At 34.6% G+C, this 18,909-nt stretch overlaps 1 protein-coding gene across 6 annotated transcripts in view; it reads right to left on the minus strand.

The window, feature by feature from the left end:
* ERC1 (ELKS/RAB6-interacting/CAST family member 1) overlaps positions 1-18,909 on the minus strand; it is a 426,664-nt gene that overhangs the window by 371,678 nt on the left and 36,077 nt on the right. The window lies entirely within an intron of this gene.

An 18,909-nucleotide genomic window follows, 5' to 3' on the forward strand; every position in this document is an offset into this window, starting at 1 on the left:
GAGTGAAAACTCAAACTCCCACACTCCCTTATAGCTAGACCCAGGCATGTGATCCAGACTCTGTCAACAGGTCGTATACATATAAGACATATGGAATTGAATAGAAACAGATTCTATTTCCATTTTTACTGGTACAGATAGTGACAGATAGATGACTCCAGTTCTAGGAGATGGAAACAGCAGCAGTTTCCCAGTAATTACAAGGTCAATTCTTGGCTCATAAGTAGCATCAAAGCATCAACTGAACCCAACCGGTGTGGCTAAATGGTTGAGCATCAACCTAGGATCCAGCAGATCAAAGTTCTATTCCCTGTCAGGGCACATGTCCAGGTTGTGGGCTCAATCCCCAGGGTGGGGCATGAAGGAGGCAGCCAATCAATGACTCTCTCATCATTGATGTTTCAACTCTCTCTCTCCCTCTCCCTTACTCTCTCTAAAATCAATAAAAATATATTTAAAAAAAAAAAAAAAAGCATCAACTGAAGTATTTCCTATAGGATACAGCGAAGCAACGGCAACAGTGGAGGTTCCCTCATCCAATAATGTAGAATGTTGTAGAAACTAAACCTCATGCCTAATTCTCTGGCCTGACCAGCAATTCTATAAACTACTAAATATTCATTTGATAAACTTTTTTATTACATCATTATTCTGGAAGAAGCATTAGATTTATCTTACCTAGCTCCACACTGAATACCTAAAATAAATGTCAAACAGATGCACAGAGGTAGGCCTAATTAAATCTATGAAAATTTCCTAACACTTAGATGTCTACCAATTTTTTTAATTTAATAAGTTACCTTAAAACAGAGTAAACAACTTTAATGTTGATATTACATCTGTCAGGGATAATGTGAAGGAAGGTGGAGAGTTGAACGAGACATCCTTTAGTACTTTTACTCCTCTATTTCTACCATGTTTACTATATAATTTAAAGATAAAAATCACACCTTTGTAGCCCATTAAATTTCACTCAAATATTTACTAATTTATTAGCAATTAATTCTAGCTTTTGCCATGTAACAATTCATGTAAATGTTCACACTAAACCTTATTGTTCATTATCTTTTACTTTACTATATAAGAAAAAAAAGGAATGAGAGATAAACAAAAAGAAAGAAATCCATAATCCTACTCATCTGAGAAAATCACTAAAAATATTTTGGTGGATATCCTTCAAAACATTTCTTCCTATGCTGAAATTCACCTGTAAAAAAAGATTACAATAAAACAAAAGTAATAGCCCTAGCCGATTTTGCTCAGTGGTTAGAGTGTTGGTCTGTGGACTAAAGGGTCTTGGGTTCAACTCCCGGTCAAGGGCATGTACCTCAGCTGCAGGCTCAATCCCCACCCCAGTGGGGGAACATGCAGGAGGCAACCAATCGATGTTTCTCTCCCCCCGCCCTCTGAAAAGCAATGGAAAAAATATCCTTGGGCGAGGATTAAAATTTTTTTAATCAAAAAAAAAAATAGAAGTAATAGCTAACATGTAATTAGTGCTTACCACATGCCAGTCCCTATTCTAAATGTCTATGCATTTTAATTCATATAATCCTCATATCTCCATCATGATGCACTATTATTTTCATTTTACAAATAAGGAAACCAAAACACAGAGAAGAAAAGTAAACTGCCCTAGGTCACCTGAATAACAAGTGACAGAACCACCTAGCAGTCTAAATCCATAGTTTGCATTTTAACATTATGTTTTAATAATTATACTGCTTCCAAAAAAAACTGATCATAGTATATATACCACATATATAACATTCTCCTAATATATTATATCTTTCCATTTTAATAATTTTTAAGTCCTAAAATTGTGGGAAATACTCTATACATTTTAAGATATATATCTTAATTTTTAATCTACATATAAAATACCAAATTTAAAGAAATCCTTAACATTAAATAATATCCCACTTATATGAACAAGTTGCACCTCAGTGAGGAAACAGCTTACTCTTAGTATCCTGAAGCTAGTCTAGGTCAAAATACTCTAGAATTCTGCCCTGCCAAAAATTAACCTTTATGAAACCCTCTTTCTATGTATATATTTAATAATAACATGGTTTTAAACTCCTTAAATGTGCGTCTGTTTCTCTCTTCTTTCTCCTCCTTCCCCTTTTCTTTAAAAAACAAAAACAAAAAAAACCTCAAAGCACCCAGCATACTACTGGTCATTTATAGTAGACACTCAATAAATATTTATTGATAGACTGGTTAGACAATGCTATGTTGAAATAGAGAATATGCAGAAACAAGGGTCCTTTCTCTCATCCCTTCTCTCATCAGGAAACCATATAAATACAGTGGCCCAGATAATACAGTGTCTTACCATAAGAAAAACAACTAACACTTCCACCCAGTTTGCCTAAATGCTGAACTTTGCACTATCTAAGGTCAGGTAAATATAAAAACACGCAAGGTACAAAACTAAGTGAACTTTTTTAAAAGAGGGATGGGGCAAGAATCCTAGTCATACACAAATGACAGGCAAAAACAATTATATTAAAGGGCTCGTGACATGCAATTCCTAGCCAATTCCTATTGTTCATCATACTACACAATGTGTCCATGTCCTGGAAAATCATTTGGCCTTAGAGCAGCACTCCACAAAGAAGGAAGTCAGTTTCTGATTGACCTTAGATTTCAAAGTTTGGCTAATCCTCATGAACTGAAAATTTTGATAGTTCAAACTCTGTATGCATTGATTTTTACAGCATACAACATTTAAAATGATATTATCTCTGTGAATTTTCAGATCCTTATCCATGAATATGGGGAATTCAGTTTAAAATAATAATAATAAGCTATATATTTTTTCTGAATCTAGAACCAGTATACTGGAGATAACATAGCTATCTGTAGTATGCTTTCTGACATGCTGGTCCTAATTACTGCAAACATTTTAAAGATGGGCAAATACTACCTAGAAAGTCAAGGTAACTTAAAGGCCACACTTCCATGTTCAAGAAAGAAAAAAAAGAGGTGATTCCCAGAGAGAAGAGACCAAATCCCCAGTCTGTATGAAACTGAAGCAAACACCTCAGTAATTTTCAAGGTCTCTGCGTTAACTTGTCTTCTACTACCTGCATGTACATAATATGTGAGCTGCAAATACAAAGTGACCTCCCTGTTAAAAGAAAAATGGAAAAAATTATTTTCCTAAGGTCTACTTTATGAGTGAAGATAAAGAGTTCTAGCAAGAGGGAACAAAAAGGAAAGCAAATGGGAAAAGAGAATGGAAAGTAGAAACAAACAAGTGTGTCAACAGGATAATTACAGGAAATGTGATATGAAGAATGGATGAATGAATGGATGACTGGGTAAAGCGAGGGTGGCAGGGAGGGGAACAAATTGAAACTATCCAAGGATTTTCATCAGACAGTAAGTTTATACTTTCCAAAGTGATGTACAAATCCTCACTTCAAAGAAAGTGAGGAGAAATCAGAAGCCAGCCAGTTCAAGGAATCCTGATATTAACTCCAAAATGAAAAGATACATAGAGGTGATTAACAATGCCCTTCAGAAGAATATAAAAACAGCATCATTTCTTCCTCACAAAACGAACATGGCCGGAGAGATCGCTACCATATTGAAGCACCTATTTAATGCATGACCAAAAGCTAGGCAAGACTAATCAAAACTACCTGCTATTCCAGAACAAAACTGACGGCATAGACTATAAATTCAGTGTTTGTTGAATGAATACCATTGATACTTTTTTCCTCTCAACCTACATATTTTTACAGAATGTCAATTGTATTTAGGGAGAACAAGCTGTTTTAGAACTGAACAAAAGATATAGTTACCCCTTCAGGTTATAAACTCCTATGTTTTCACAAGACTATCAAACTTTTTATACCACCATACATAGCAGCTTACCTTTCTCCTCCCAGGTTTCTAGACACTCAAGTAAATGCAGTTTATTAATTCTGTGAACTATTCAAATAAACTAAACAGAAAAACAGGATAAAATGACTGCATCTGATCATTTCTTTTTTTTAAATATGTAATACTTTTTATGTTTTTCTCTAGATTATATTTTTTCTCTGCCCTTTTTACTTTTGTTCCCTGAAAGACTGATGAAACAAGCTAATAAAGCATAGTTGCCTCTTCAAGATTATAGTAGTTTAACCTAAAAAGCACTGACCTCAAGCCCAGAAAATTGCCATATTTCACTCCTTGTACTCAAAAGTGTGAATTAATATACAGCAGACTAATATGACCAAAAAGGAAATGTTAATTCATAATGAATATTTCTCCACACACCATTAACATTTGGGTTGTTTCATTATTTTTAAAGTGTTCTAGATATATAGAGAGAAAATAAACCTAAATCTAATGTTCTAGGTTTCTAGCTTGGTTGACTATATTAGTGTTTCTTCCAAGTGTGATGCCTAGACAGAAGCATAAACGTCATCTGGGAATTGTTAGAAATACAAATTCTTGGGCCCCGCCCCAAGCCTACTCAATCAGAAACTCCGAAGGTGGGACTCAGCAATTTGTGTTTTAACAAACACTACACATAATTATGATGCACACTTAAGTTTGAGGCTCTCTGACTAGATAAAATATCTTACCATTCACCAAGAACAGAAAACAAGAGAAGCAGGCTGGGGCAGAGGAAAAAATTAGGATAAATAAAGAGCCTTGGTACTTTATCAATCCACCTTCTTTGCCCTCCTTCCTGCCATACTCCTAGATGGCCACTCTCTTCCTTATTTCTAATTCAACCCAGAAAATTCATTTAGCACTCATAAATTTATGCTTCTTAGTCTATTTACATTGTACTTTTTTAAATCTCTAAATTCTCATCTCAAAATATATATTATGATTACATTACCTGGGAGAGTGTTTAAAAATATTGACACCCAGGTCCTATCAAATGGCAATAAAATCGGTTTTTCTGGGAGTGGGGACTGGCCAAAAGTGTCTTTTTAAAGCTCCTCATCAAATTCTAGTGTGCAACCACAACTGAAAAATCACTCAATCTAAATGAAAGTTTTTGTCTCTATTTGCCTATATTTATCTATATTTCCAAGTACAATGAGAAAACTACTTGTATGAGAATCACAAAAGGCATATTTCTCAAAATGATATTCAAGATCATGTTCAGTGATACATACATATAACCTTTTTAAAATAGCTATGTATTTACTTTTACAAATTTTTTTATTGCAAGTAATGTTTTCCATTTAAGAGTCAGAGTTTCATTTTAAAATAAGATTCCATTTTTTATAGAAGTCGATATTTAAAAAAAACAAACACTAAATAAAGAATAGTATAAAGGACAGGGCAAACACTGCAAAGATGGTAAGCAAACAAAAAAGTATGATTAACCTGGACCAATGTGCTTATTAAAAATACAGATTCCTGCCCTGGCCAGTGTGGCTTAAGTGGTCAGAGCATCGGCTCGAGCAGGTTTGCAGGTTTGATGCCCATACAAGGGCACATACCTGGATTGCAGGTTTAATCTCCGACCTCAGTCGGGAGATGTGCAGGGGCAACCAACGGATGTGTCTCTCTCACATGGATGTTTCTCTCTCCCTCCCTCTCTCCTTCCCTCCCTTCCACTCTCTCTAAAAATCAATGGGGAAAAATATCCTCAGGTGAGGATTAACAAAACAAAACAAAAATACAGATTCCTGAGTCCTACCCCAGCAATAGTAAACCACACTTTGGAAATGTGGTCCAGAAATTGACATTTTTAACAAGTGTTCCCAAGTGATTCTTACTCACATAAGTAGAGAAATGCTCTAACAGGAGGTATGTGAGCTTTCTGCCACTAGGCAAAGAACAAGCCTGGATGTAAAAGGAAACTCATTCCATTCATTTTACTAACTCTACTTCACGGTCTCACAGAAGGATGAGCTCCAGCTACATCTGCTGGGTGAGGAAGGAGTCCAGTTTCTGCTTCAAGACTCAGATCTCATCCTGACTTCCTATTCTACCCTTTTATTGCAAGTCTCCCAGAAGCCAGAGCTCATTCTAATTTCACCCTTAACAACAGCCCTGTGCCTTGAGTATTCCCATTTCAATATGACCGCCTCCTGTTCCATTGCTCATTCACTTTTCCAGCTGCCCTTTGAAGCTAAATCTTTAAAAATGTCACAAAATACTGATAAAATTTAATCACCCCCAGGTTATATTTGTACTCTCAAATTCCAATGATAAACAATCTCTATCCATTTAAATGGAAATTGTTTTTAAATGTTCATATATTGTGACATGATTATAAACCACCTCACTACACAATATTGAAACATTACAGTTCATGTACCATTAGTAGTAGCCAGTGGTTCTCAACCTTGACTATACATCAGTACTATCTAGGGAGCTTTTAAAAATCCCCACATGAAGGCCATGCTCTCGCCCAAATTAAACAAGAAACTCTGCGGGTGAGGGTGAAACCAGGCATCTTTTTTTCCTCTTAAGTTTCTCAAGTGACGCTAATATGCAGCCAAGGTTGAGAACCAAGAGCTAGTTTTTCACCTAGAAAGATTACCAAGACAGATTTGGAGATTGTCTGCAATGGGTGAGCAACATTTTTACCATTATTGTACTAGATTCACTCAGTCACACACAGGAGATTCTCACAGAACAGTGACTTTTGAGGACAGAAATTCCAAATCCCAACATTAATGAAGGCAATATGCACATATTTGTTTATATTTATCTTAAGTATTTTTTGTCAAGAAATACCCTATATTTGTTTACTCTGACCTGGCAGGTGTTTCTTAAAGCCAAACACCATACCTCTAAATATGAACAGAATTTTCATAGACTTAAACTGGCCTATATTTAGAATAAGATAATGCCATATATATCCACCAATGGACAAGAGGGATACTGAGCAAGAAAGTTAAAATGGACAGACATTATTGTTCATTAGCATGTACCAAAATGCATATTCAAATATAAGTTCAATACCACACATGACAATTTCAATGGTTTTTGGAGTCTCTGTGATATTAATCCCTTTCATGATATTCATGCAGTAAAACTAGATCTACTCATTCAATATCTTATACAGACTGCAGTCTAATATACTATAAATCTTTGAGTATGTGAAATTCAGATTTTAAAACCTATTTTGTAGTAAATACGCTACCAAAAAAAATAGACATCAAGTGAAAAGTATATTCTAAAAAAGTAATAAAATTCACTTTACCCTTGGTATGACAAAGAAATAACGTTTAATTTTAGGAAGCTATAATTCTTCCACAAAATGAACACTTGGCAAAGAGAGTCAAATTATATCCACTTCCTGCCATAAATGCCAGCAGCAAGTACATCCAATTTCAAGTCCCTTTGAAGCCAATGAGTGGGCAGAAGACAATCACAGCCAAAATGGGAAACACATGGTATTCATTCTTTGAAAAAAAATCAGCAGTGAAATACAACCAGGAGGGGAAGCCATCTGTCACAAGGAAAAGAGGTGGCAGTAGCTATCAAGGACTATAGCATGCCACCTCAACCTGAGCAGAGTGAAGTTTTAGATTTTAATTCCAGATAAATCTTGTAATAAGCAAGAGTTTTCAAAATTATTAGTGTTGAATTATGAATGGAATGAGTGAGAGAGAAAAACTACCAACATGTAATTCTACCAATACTGTAAATTCTATCTCCCTATTAGGAAGAGCAACAACATAGCAAATAGAAACACACACATGCAAAAATTCGGAAACAAGTCAACACTTTAACAAATTTAATTCCCTTCAGTATAGAGAACACTGGCAGTTTTATCTGCATTATATTCCTAGCCTATTAACTTTTCCGCAAAATAAAAATTTAAAAAAGCAACTTCCAAATATGAAAATAAAAGCGAACCAAAAGTAAAATATTCAACTTTTACCACTGCCTTATCCCCTTCACCTAATCCCCCAACCACCCTAATCAGCATCCTCACCCTTGCAAAGCACTATAGTCCATTCTTTAGGATTCCATCTTTAATAAGGTAAAATCATTGGGCAATTAAATACATGTATTTGAGAAAAGAATCTTAAGTGTCAGTCCTATCTTCTGTATGGTCTTAAACCCATTAAAATCAGTTTCAGACATAGCAGGATTCTAAAGGATAGCAAAACCAAGTGAAACATTAGTTACCAACATTTTAAAATTTCAAAATATAGCTGATATTTAATTCAAACAAAGTATAGCTACTAGACCTCAATTTCTTTAAATCAGCATTTTATACTGTCATTAAAATGTATAAAAGCTGTTTTCAAACACAATATATTATTTGTGAAATTGGAATCAGTAATACTAATTCTAGTTCAGTTATTTCCTTCAGTTCTGTAACCTCACTTCTCCTCAAAGCCTTCTCTATATGAGAAATAGTCATTTCCTTCAGAATAAATTCATCTAAATCCCCAACTACTGGCCATTTAATTTTTCTTTGGCATACAAAGCCATATATATTCTAAAATAGAAAAGCCATGAAGTTTTTTAAATTAAACTATGCCTGCATAATTCAATACAAGTTTAATTTTTAAATCAATGACTTGGGAGGTATGCCTTATGCTCCTAGGAACAACATAATAAATACTTATGATGATGATGAACAGAATTAAGTTACCCTTCATCAAGTTAATAATGCAATTTACTATTCTAATTATACCAAAAGTGAAGTCAATATATGATACAGAAAAGACAGATTTGCTCAGAAGTTCAATAAGTAGGATATCAATAAACAGATCATCTTAATCAGCAAACTTCTTGGAAAAATCCACTGAGTCAAACAAAAAAAAGTTCATATATCATTTGTAGTAATTAATATTGACTTCTCCATTCAACTACTCAATGATAATATTTTGAGCAACTATAGAATAAGGCTACTTCTCTCTTTTCCTGAAATAATTAAGGTAAATGTGAAGAATATATTCAGTGTCCTGAAGCGTCCATTTTTCATTTTTCTGACAGTCCAGTACAGTAGGAAGGAGCACAGACAATGGAACATACTGTGTGGGCTTGAATCCTGCCTCTGCCACTTAACAGCTGTGTGACCTTGGGCAAGTTATTCTTTCTAAGCTTCAGTTTCCATACCAATAAAATAAAAATAACAGTACCTACCACATAGGATTGTTATGATGATTAATATAGGCAGAGCACATAAAACAGGGCTTCTCCTTAGTAAGGAGTAGTAGTTGTCTGTTAGATATTACACTTACTAGCTATTACTACTTGTTAGCTGTTACTACTACCACTTAGCAGTAGCTATCTGTTAGCTATTACTATAATAAGTAAGCATGGCTATTCCAATAAAACGTTATTTATAGACACTAAAGTTTGGATTTCATATCATTTTCATGTACCACAAAATATTATTCTTCTTTTGATTTTTTCAATCATTTAAAAATGTAAAAACCATTCTTAGCTTGTGTGAGATGTACAAATCCTCTAAGCAGAATTTGGCTTACAGGCCAATTATGACGACCCCTGTTACAAACCAATGCTTCTTTTTTAATTTATTTATTTATTTATTTTGGTTAATCCTTACCCAAGGATATCTTTTCCATTTATTTTTAGAGAAAGTGAAAGAGAAGGAGGGAGGGAGGAGAAGGAGGAGGAGAGACAGGGAAACATTGATGTGAGAGAGACCCACTGATTGGCTGCCTCCCACACACCCCAAACGGGGCCAGGGATCAAACCTGCAACCCAGGTACATGCTCTTGCCTGGGAATTGAACCTGCAACCCTTTGGTGTGTGGGCCAACACTCTAAGCACTGAGTCACACCAGCCAGGGCTGTAAACCAATGCTTCTTAAATACCAGTCCATGAACAAGTTTCCACCAATCCTTAACAAAATTGTCACTGTAAGATTAAAAGCCATATATTTTCCTGGGAAGAATTGTCCTATACTCTGAGATTATGCAATTCTGACTCCTTGGTATTAAAATGTTTTATTCTCTTATAAAATGGCAGTAGGAATACAGAATCATTTATCCTTTTTTAATTGTCTTTAATTGACAATCCCACGCCAGCCCCCAGCCCCCACCATTGTTTACAAAGTGGAGGGGAGTTTATTGATATTGTTTATTTTTTATTTTACTGGTGCATGAAATCCAAGTCTGGGAATCATTAATATAAAGCTTTCCACCTAATCAAAATAAGAGAAGTACAGTACTTTTCTATGTGCCATTTATACATGCTGATGCAGACTGATTAATCAAATTACATCTTCACCATCTGCTCAAATGATCACCTATATCTCTTCTCTGTCCTTTCTCTTAATAACTCCTTCCCAGAAGTCTTTGGAGCCTATGAAACTCACATTCTTGTGAAAATTAAATCTTCTTCATAGAAGGCACATAGTTTAAAATATTTGCGAAGAGTTTTGGGTCTAACTGACCAGCCAGAAACTCCTTACCACAAAAAGTAGAGCAGTAAAAAGATTATTTCCAGATATATTACATTCCTTTGGGAAAGCACTCTGTAATTCATGGATGAGTCATTGTGGAAATCAAAATGTTAAATAATGGCTATGACTGTAACTGAAAATCCTGAGAGCTAATTACCCTACTCAAAGTTTCTGGTAACTCCTTCAGGAATATTAAGCTACCCTGGTAGTAAATAGTTATTCAAATAAAACTTATTATTCACTGGGAACCACTTTCTACATGCCATGCTACTACTTCTGTTCTCATAGCAGATTATAAGTTACACTTCAAAAAAATGTCTTACAATATTATATGTATTTATAAAATATCTGACTTGATTCTAACTCAGTTAACTTTTATTAATGTCAGGTAGTCTTGTGCATCATTTTATACATATTATCTTCTTTTATTTCATTTAACTTTCACAATGACCATAAAAGCATTTTCCTCATTTGACAGCCGATGAAACTCAAATGCTCTTTTATATGCAAGCACTGATTTTATGCTGCCTATCTTGGCAAGAACAGCAATAGTAAAGTATTTCTAACTCCCAGAAATGCCTGTTAGTTACATGAATAAGCTGAATCAGGGCCTTACAAACAAGGTCAAGAAACTCTCAGAGAATTCACTAGGATAACTGACAAAAACAAAATCAGGTAATTTTATAAGAAACAATCTCTACAGACCACCTTGTCCAACTCTCTGGGCTTTCACAGATGAGAAAACTGGATCCAAAAAGATTAAATAATGTGCCCATGGTCATATACCCAGTTACTGATTGGCAGAGCCAGGATCAAAATGAGAATGCAAGTCTCCTTTTATAAAATCCAGTGTCCTATTCACTGGATTAAGAATCACAAGTGATTCTTAAGCTCATCACACCCAATGCCACCTCTCTTTTTATTTTTTTTATATATTTTTTATTGATTTCACCGAGAGGAAAGGAGAGGGAGAGAGAGAGAGAGAAAAACATCAATGATGAGAGAGTTATTGATCGGCTGCAGCCCACAACTCAGGCATGTGCCCTGACCGGGAATCGAACCCTGGCTGCCTGGATCCTAGGTCGATGCTTAACCGCTGAGCCACGCCCAGCCGGGCCACCTCTCTTTTTATAACAAATATTTGTAATGTGCCCTTTACTATCCTGAAATTCTTAGATAATAATCCCACCCTCACATGCAATCAAGAAAGTGAATATAACATTCTGTGAAAGAAAAAGAGTTTTATACTAAAATAATACGTATGTTAACATGTAAATGCTGCAGACAGCTACACCAAAAGACTCATGTACACACAGAGGCTGAATAAGTGGCTGCACTGGCCAACAAGGCAATGCTGCTGTTGAAGTAATTTCCCAAAATGATAAAACTCTAGGTAACACAGTACAGAAAATGAGAAAAATGCATACGCTTCACAAAAGTATTTCAAATCTGGTCCACAAAGGAAGAACAACATTTTCAATACAAAGTTAAACATTTCCTTGCTGAAAGCACATGTTTTGCAATATGTCTTTTTAACAAATTTACTCCAAATTTCTCATTAAAAGGTGCATGATCTTCAATGAACTTGCTGTTAACTAAAATAAAGGACATCTATTAGAAGTTGATTTATTACAGGAATATAAACCACTATTGACCATTTTCAGTGAATAGTGAAGTGACTTTCAGGAACTGAGAATCACACAAGTTATCTGCCTTCAAAGAAAAGTACCACAACAAAGATAGAAGACCAAAACACAAAAATATCTGGGAGAGAAAATATATATAAAACATGTACCATTTAATGGCTTCTCACTTCCTCTCTACTCCTTATTCCCACAAGTAGAGACACATAGCTTATGATACTGAGTTAACTAGATCAGTACATTTTCCAACATTAACAAGCATACATATAACATCATCCACATGCATGTACCTAAGATCACAGTCATTTGTCTCTTATTTCCAAATGCTTATGAAAAATTTCTACTCAAATAATTAAAACTAATTCACCATTTGTTGCTCTAAATCTAATTCCACTTTCTAATCTCTACCCATTTTCATCACTGGCAAAAACATTTCCCCATGGTTCACTGTAGTCTTCTCTCTTGCCATCATAGTCCACATCCATATATTTCTTTGGAAATATCACATGAATGTGTACCTTCTTCTCTATTCCTACTACCCCAATTTGTCTAGGCCTTCTGCAAAAAACTCATTTGCTTTCCCTGCCTTCCTTCCTTCAGTCCACTCTGCTGAGAGCAACATAAGCTGCTCCTAAACAGTATCTATTGTTATGTCACACATTCCCTGCTTCAGGAACTCCTACGGCAACTTCCTATTACCTTCTTCAAATTCTTCTCCAAATAAGTCAGACTAAAAAAAAAAATTACACACTTTTAAAGGATAAATTGAATTACATCTTAATAAAGTCATAAAGGGAAAGAAGGAGGGAGGAAGCAAGAGATGGAGAGATGAAAAGGAGTGGGAAGGATAGTGGGAAACTCTACATGGTTCTCCATGAAGTACCACTTTACTCCATACAATTTCAGGCATTCTGAAGAATTGAAACTCTGAGCACTAACACAATCTGGCCTCCCAATAACTGAGTCTAGTAATGGTCAAGGATTACTTTGTGAAATTGACTCTTCCATCAAAAAGATATGGCTTTGTTAGAAAATATATTCCTCCATGGAGCCAAAATCTAAAATCCTAAGATTTGTACTCATTTTTCCAGTGTTAGCCTTCCAAAGAAAATACCAAAAAAGAAAGAAAAAACTTCCTTCTATATGGCTGCCCATCAAATACACAGAAGAGTGTAACTATAATGTCACACATCTTGTCTTCCTTACTTCCTCACATTTTTATAAAGCATGGTTTCTATGTCCCTCAAATACTCTTCTGGGCAAATAAAGCACCTATAACATGATGTCAAATTCCAAAGTGGTAAGATTTTAAAAAATAAAATGGAACTATGACCACCCTTGATCAATATTAATGTAACTAAAAACTAAGTTCATACTCTGGTTTCTTTTGCATAAGAGAATAAAAAGTGGGTTTCCCAACTCATATTTAAGCTGCTATCTGCAAAGTTAGCGAATCCCTAAAAACAATTCTATTTCATTGGGATAAAATCACACACTAGATTGCACTGTGAAATGCAAGAAGAGAGAGGAGACCAAAAAAAAAAAAAAACAGGCTGCAGTCCTCTGGCAAATTCTCTTCATTCCTCACAAATAAGCCTTCTCAAATATTTGCACATTTTTTATTAAATTCATGAATCATTTTTCATGGTATTCCACTACATTTCAGATAAGCAAACTTAGCAACTCTATAAGATGCCAATTTCCAAACCCACTTATATAGCTGCATACATGACAAGATCCAATGGATGGGTAGCTTAAATTTCTATAAGTGACACGTGAACAAATTTCTCTTCTTAAAATGATTGTTAACTCCCCCAAAGGAACATATCTATTTTACATCTGATTTAATTTTCTCAGGGAATTCTATATAGTGCCTTTAACATATCCCATATCTGGAACACCAAAAAGATCAAATCTATCTGGACAATAAACTAGGCTACTGATTTATCCACAATATTCTGAATAACCATTCACAATTCATCTGTATGTTAAATCAGAATTATCAAACAGAAAAGTTAAATAAATAATCTAAGACATAGATCCCAGATTTTAAGATCGGACTTTGAATAACAGTAAAACAATTAGCAACCTCATGAAAAAACTTATTTAAATTCAAATAATAATGGCTTTCACCATGTGACAAACCAAGTTACAACCTAAAATCAATAAAAATGTTAAATAGTTACCTGTGTCCAAACAGTGAGGACAAATGACAAAACCAAGATTCACACAGGGATAGTTTATCTTTTTGTATTTCTGAACTTGAAATTCTCTTAATTTGATCCCTAAATATAACCAAAATCAAAAAATCTGCATCTTTAATAAAATCAGACTCCAAAAAGAAAAAAATACACAAAGCAGAATATTACACTCACTTGTCACACTATAATATTAAACAGAACATATTCTGTCTGCACAAAATTCCAATGAAAGTGCTTTAAAATAATTATTTTTAAAATAAGCTTCCAACTAAACTCAACATATAGAAATATTCTAAGGTATAATAACAATAAAAAGTATGGCAATATCTTGCTGGATGTCTGTTAGAATAAAATAAAAATATAAAGCATCCAAAGCCTCAGCTTTGCCATTCAAGCAAGCTCACAACTGGATTTTTATTCTTCATCAAGCAAACATGTACTAAAAGTCTTACTTGTTGTCAATTTTAAAAAAGAAAAAAAGGCCTTTCCTGTTAAAACATATATTGTTGCATCTCACCAACCACCAATATTTGAAAGTTCAGTAACAAAAGGAATGAGACATAAAAACAGTTGGGTATTTATTTTAGAAACAGTCTTCCAAAAGGACTCCATAATAATAAACCATACATATTAGGCAATTCTTACAAATGTGCCTTTACATTTTATAGGATTCTAGACCAAGATCTCCGTGGCCCAAGCTGATCAAACATTTAGGATGCATCTAAATCCCCAGTTTCAAACTGAAATGGGAAAATTTGTTAAATTATTGAAAATCCTATTGAAACAATCTTCTTTGTAAAGTGGAAAATGTCTGACCTTGAGGGCTATGGAGAGTATAATGAATGCAGAGTTTAATTAGGACCCACTGCTGGTTCACTATAATCTATTAATTAGCATTCTCAGTTCTCTATGTCTCACTGCAGTGTTTCACTTTACTTTAAAATTGTACCCTTCAATTTTTGGACCAAAGATATACAATTTTAGGATTGTGTGATAATTATAGTGGATGCAGGAAGAATACATTCCTGCCAGCCTTAGTGTTTAATTAGGGCAAGGGGTGGAATCGAGATAAGGCAATGTTCACCCTCCTTCAACACATATGGTTTTTTTGGCATCACAGTCCTATGGGCTGTTTCACTTCCACTGGACTAAAATGCTGTCCCTACTATAGTCTTTTCAGGAGATTCAAATATTTGCCTTTGTATGTAGCTTGATAATTAGGAAGGAAATTGTCATTGCTTTTTATCCACACAGCTTTTAAAGTATGGACATAATCAGCTGCCTTAATATTTTGAAAATAAAGAAATATGCCAATAATTTTTTCCTCATTAAAATAAATATTTCCAAGTTGCTTGATAATAAAAACTATCTTGGTGATAGGTATATTTTTAGCATTGTCAAAAAGATACACTGGAGGCTAGTTAATTCAGTGATAGATCCAGTAACCTCAATTCAATTTCTACCAAAATCCACTTTTAATTTTATACACACACACACACACACACACACACACACACACACACACGGCCCAGCCAACGTGGCTCAGCAGTTGAGCATGGACCTATGATCCAGGAGATAGAGGTTTGATTTCTGGCCATGGCACATGCCCGGGTTGCGGGCTCAATCCCCAGGAGGGGGCGGGCAGGAGGCAGCCAATCGATGACTCTCTCATCACTGATGTTTTTATCTCCCTTTCCCCATCTCCCTTCTACTCTCTGAAATCAATAAAGACATATTTTTAAAATTTTTTTTAAATATTGAATTATATATGTGTGTGTATGTATATATATACATATATACACACTATATATACATATGTATACACACAGCACATATACATTATAGATTTTTATAAATACACTATATATACACACACGTATACATATTATATTTACATTTACACACACACACATATACAATCTACTCCTAAAAGGTAGAACTTTTAAAGTAAAGTGTTTATTCATGTATAATTTTTACACAATACTTGTAAGTTATAGCTCACTTTTCAGGTCAATGAAAAACTGTGATTTTTATATTAACAATACATTTGAGATTGGATAATATTCAAGTATGATGTACGATGATGCTTAATTGTCTAAAGTTCCTCATATTTGAGCACTGATATGCCACCAGTACGTACATACTCCAAATTTATCAATCTCATTTTTACAAAATTAAAAGAAACTAATTATTAGGAATACAGATACAGTTTCTAAGATCTATGCTACATTGATACTTTACCACAAGGCTAAATTAAGCAAACTCATTACTCCTCTCTTGATATTTACAATTCAACACCAAACTAGAAAAACTTTCAAAATGTACTATTATTTTACATTTAGGAATGATAAACTTCTCATGTTTTACTTCACTTTCTGCAACTTAAATTTTAAATGAAGGAAAGTTATTTCTTCATTCTGTTGTCATATATCACCTGAGTATTTTATCTTGTGCATCTCCTCAAGGTGAGGAGACATCAAAATCACCTGGATGGCTTTTTTAACTAAACATATCTAAGATTTTAAACACCCTTTTTCCATACTCATATTCCTTCTACTGAGGGACACTGTCATAGTTAATAATCATTATGTATAAGAATCTGTCACAACCCTGAGGTGTAATATGACAGAAAAAAAGGATGAGAAGCATTGAGGCAATGGCCCCTTGTTTCTTTTCCCATCTTTCACAACTGAGCCCTAAAGTGGCAATAGAACCATCACAAATTCCCTGTGGCAGATGAGCAATAGACTAGTTTAAGAATTAGGTGTTGTAGGGGAGCTCAGAGATGCACTAGACTCCAGCAGTAAAGGCAACATTGGACTCCGTTGAACCTTCTGTGACTATTTAACTCTCCGTAGCCTCAGGTTTAGCTGACTACCCAGAAAGCAGGAATGCTGCCCAAAGATAAACATCAAGGCCCCAGGAAGGAGGTTAATGGACGTATACAGTGTGAATAACTGCCTGATATTATCTGTTAACTTAGAAATGCATTGGGTGTGGATCTCTTCCCAGCCCTCCACCACTGGGAGCTAGCAGCTGCTTTGCCCGTGTCTGTAAGTTTCTCCTATTAAAACTCTTAGAAATTTGAGTAAGACTACATGTCAGTTCTTCGGAACTGATCCTGAATTTAGACTTCTGGGGCTTTTCCCCAACAGATGTATTAAATTCTAAGGATCCCCACACTGGTTTATCATCATAACCACCAGAGAAACTTACTTAAAATAGAAGTTCCTGGACTCCATCTACATAGATATTTACTTAGTTGGTATAAAGCAAAGCCTGGGAATCTATATTTTAGGCAAATATATCTGTTGATAATGATGTATCCAAGCCAGGATTTAGGAAGCCTGTCCTTACTTTCAAGATTTAACACTGGGGTCTATTTTAGTTCTTTTTTTTTTTCCCCACAATTTTAAAATCTTAAAGATTCAAACTCAAAGAACTTCCTGAGGAATACTTTTTAAAGGCATTTCCTCTTTTTTAAAAAGGCTGGGTCTCTAGAAGACTTAGAGATTTAAGTGTAATAACGAAACATTCAGATTCTGTGGTGACAAGTTAAATTTAGTCACTGGTTAAAAAGCAAAAGCGTTTTGTATGTTAGCTATACTTTAATTTTTAAAAAGTAAAAGTAAAGTAACTTAAGGTTATATCTGAGAAAGAATAAAATTATCATAATTACTAATTATTTTGAAGTCTGATTCAAATGAATTAAAGGTTTAATTTTTAATTCATATTGTACCATCAAATAAATATGAAGATTTTTAACTCTCTGATGTTAGGTAACTTAACTAGTACAGACACAACAGTATACAGTCATTAAAAATAATGAAATATATCATAAGGCTTTAATATGTGGTAGAAATGTTGTCTTAAATAAGGTCAAAATATAACACCTATAATATTCCCTTTATGTAAAATTTGTATGTGTGTATGCACGGAGATAGTTCATTAGAGAGAAACATCAAAATGTTAACAGTGGAGCCTGGCCAGTGTGGTTCAGTTGGTTGGAGCATCATCCTGTGTACCAAAGGGTAGCAGGTTTGATTCCCCAGGGCCCCATAGCCAGGCTTCCAGTTCAATCCCAGGTCAAGGCATGTGAGGAAGGTACCAATTGATGTTTCTCTATCTCTCTTATATCAAAAAAAACCCAAACCCACCAAAGAAATAAAAGAAGAAAAGTACTAAATGTGTTTTAAACATAAAGTATAATTAAGATTTTAACTGCTGCAGTTTGAATATGATTTGTCCACATCTTTGTAGTCATAAGCCACTGAATGGAACATGGCTATGGCAAAAACATCAACTATAACCTGGAAGAGGGCAGAAAAGTAATAAATAAATGAGTATCTAATAATACAGCACTTAGCTCTTAAAGTGCAAAACCCATAATTATAATGCCTAGTTATCGCATTTATTTTCTAGAAGCCCAATCACACCAAATTGACTTTTTTCCACCTTAAATCGGTTAAAGAACTAAAAGAAGAAGAAAAAAAATCACATAAGCATCCTGAAGTTAAACTACCATGAATGTCCACAGAAAGAACTGCTCCTCATTGTTGTCCAGAGGACATGGCAACTGGGGAGAAAAAAAAAATTAAGGCACACGACCAAATCTGGGAAAAGCCAAGAAACAGAGAACAGAAAATACTAAATTAAATAGTACTCAGGAAGATAAGTGAACCAAGAAGGGAAAAACCTA

Source organism: Miniopterus schreibersii (genome assembly GCF_964146895.1).
Source record: "Miniopterus schreibersii genome assembly, chromosome: 2".
NCBI classification, from domain to species: Eukaryota; Metazoa; Chordata; class Mammalia; order Chiroptera; family Miniopteridae; genus Miniopterus; species Miniopterus schreibersii.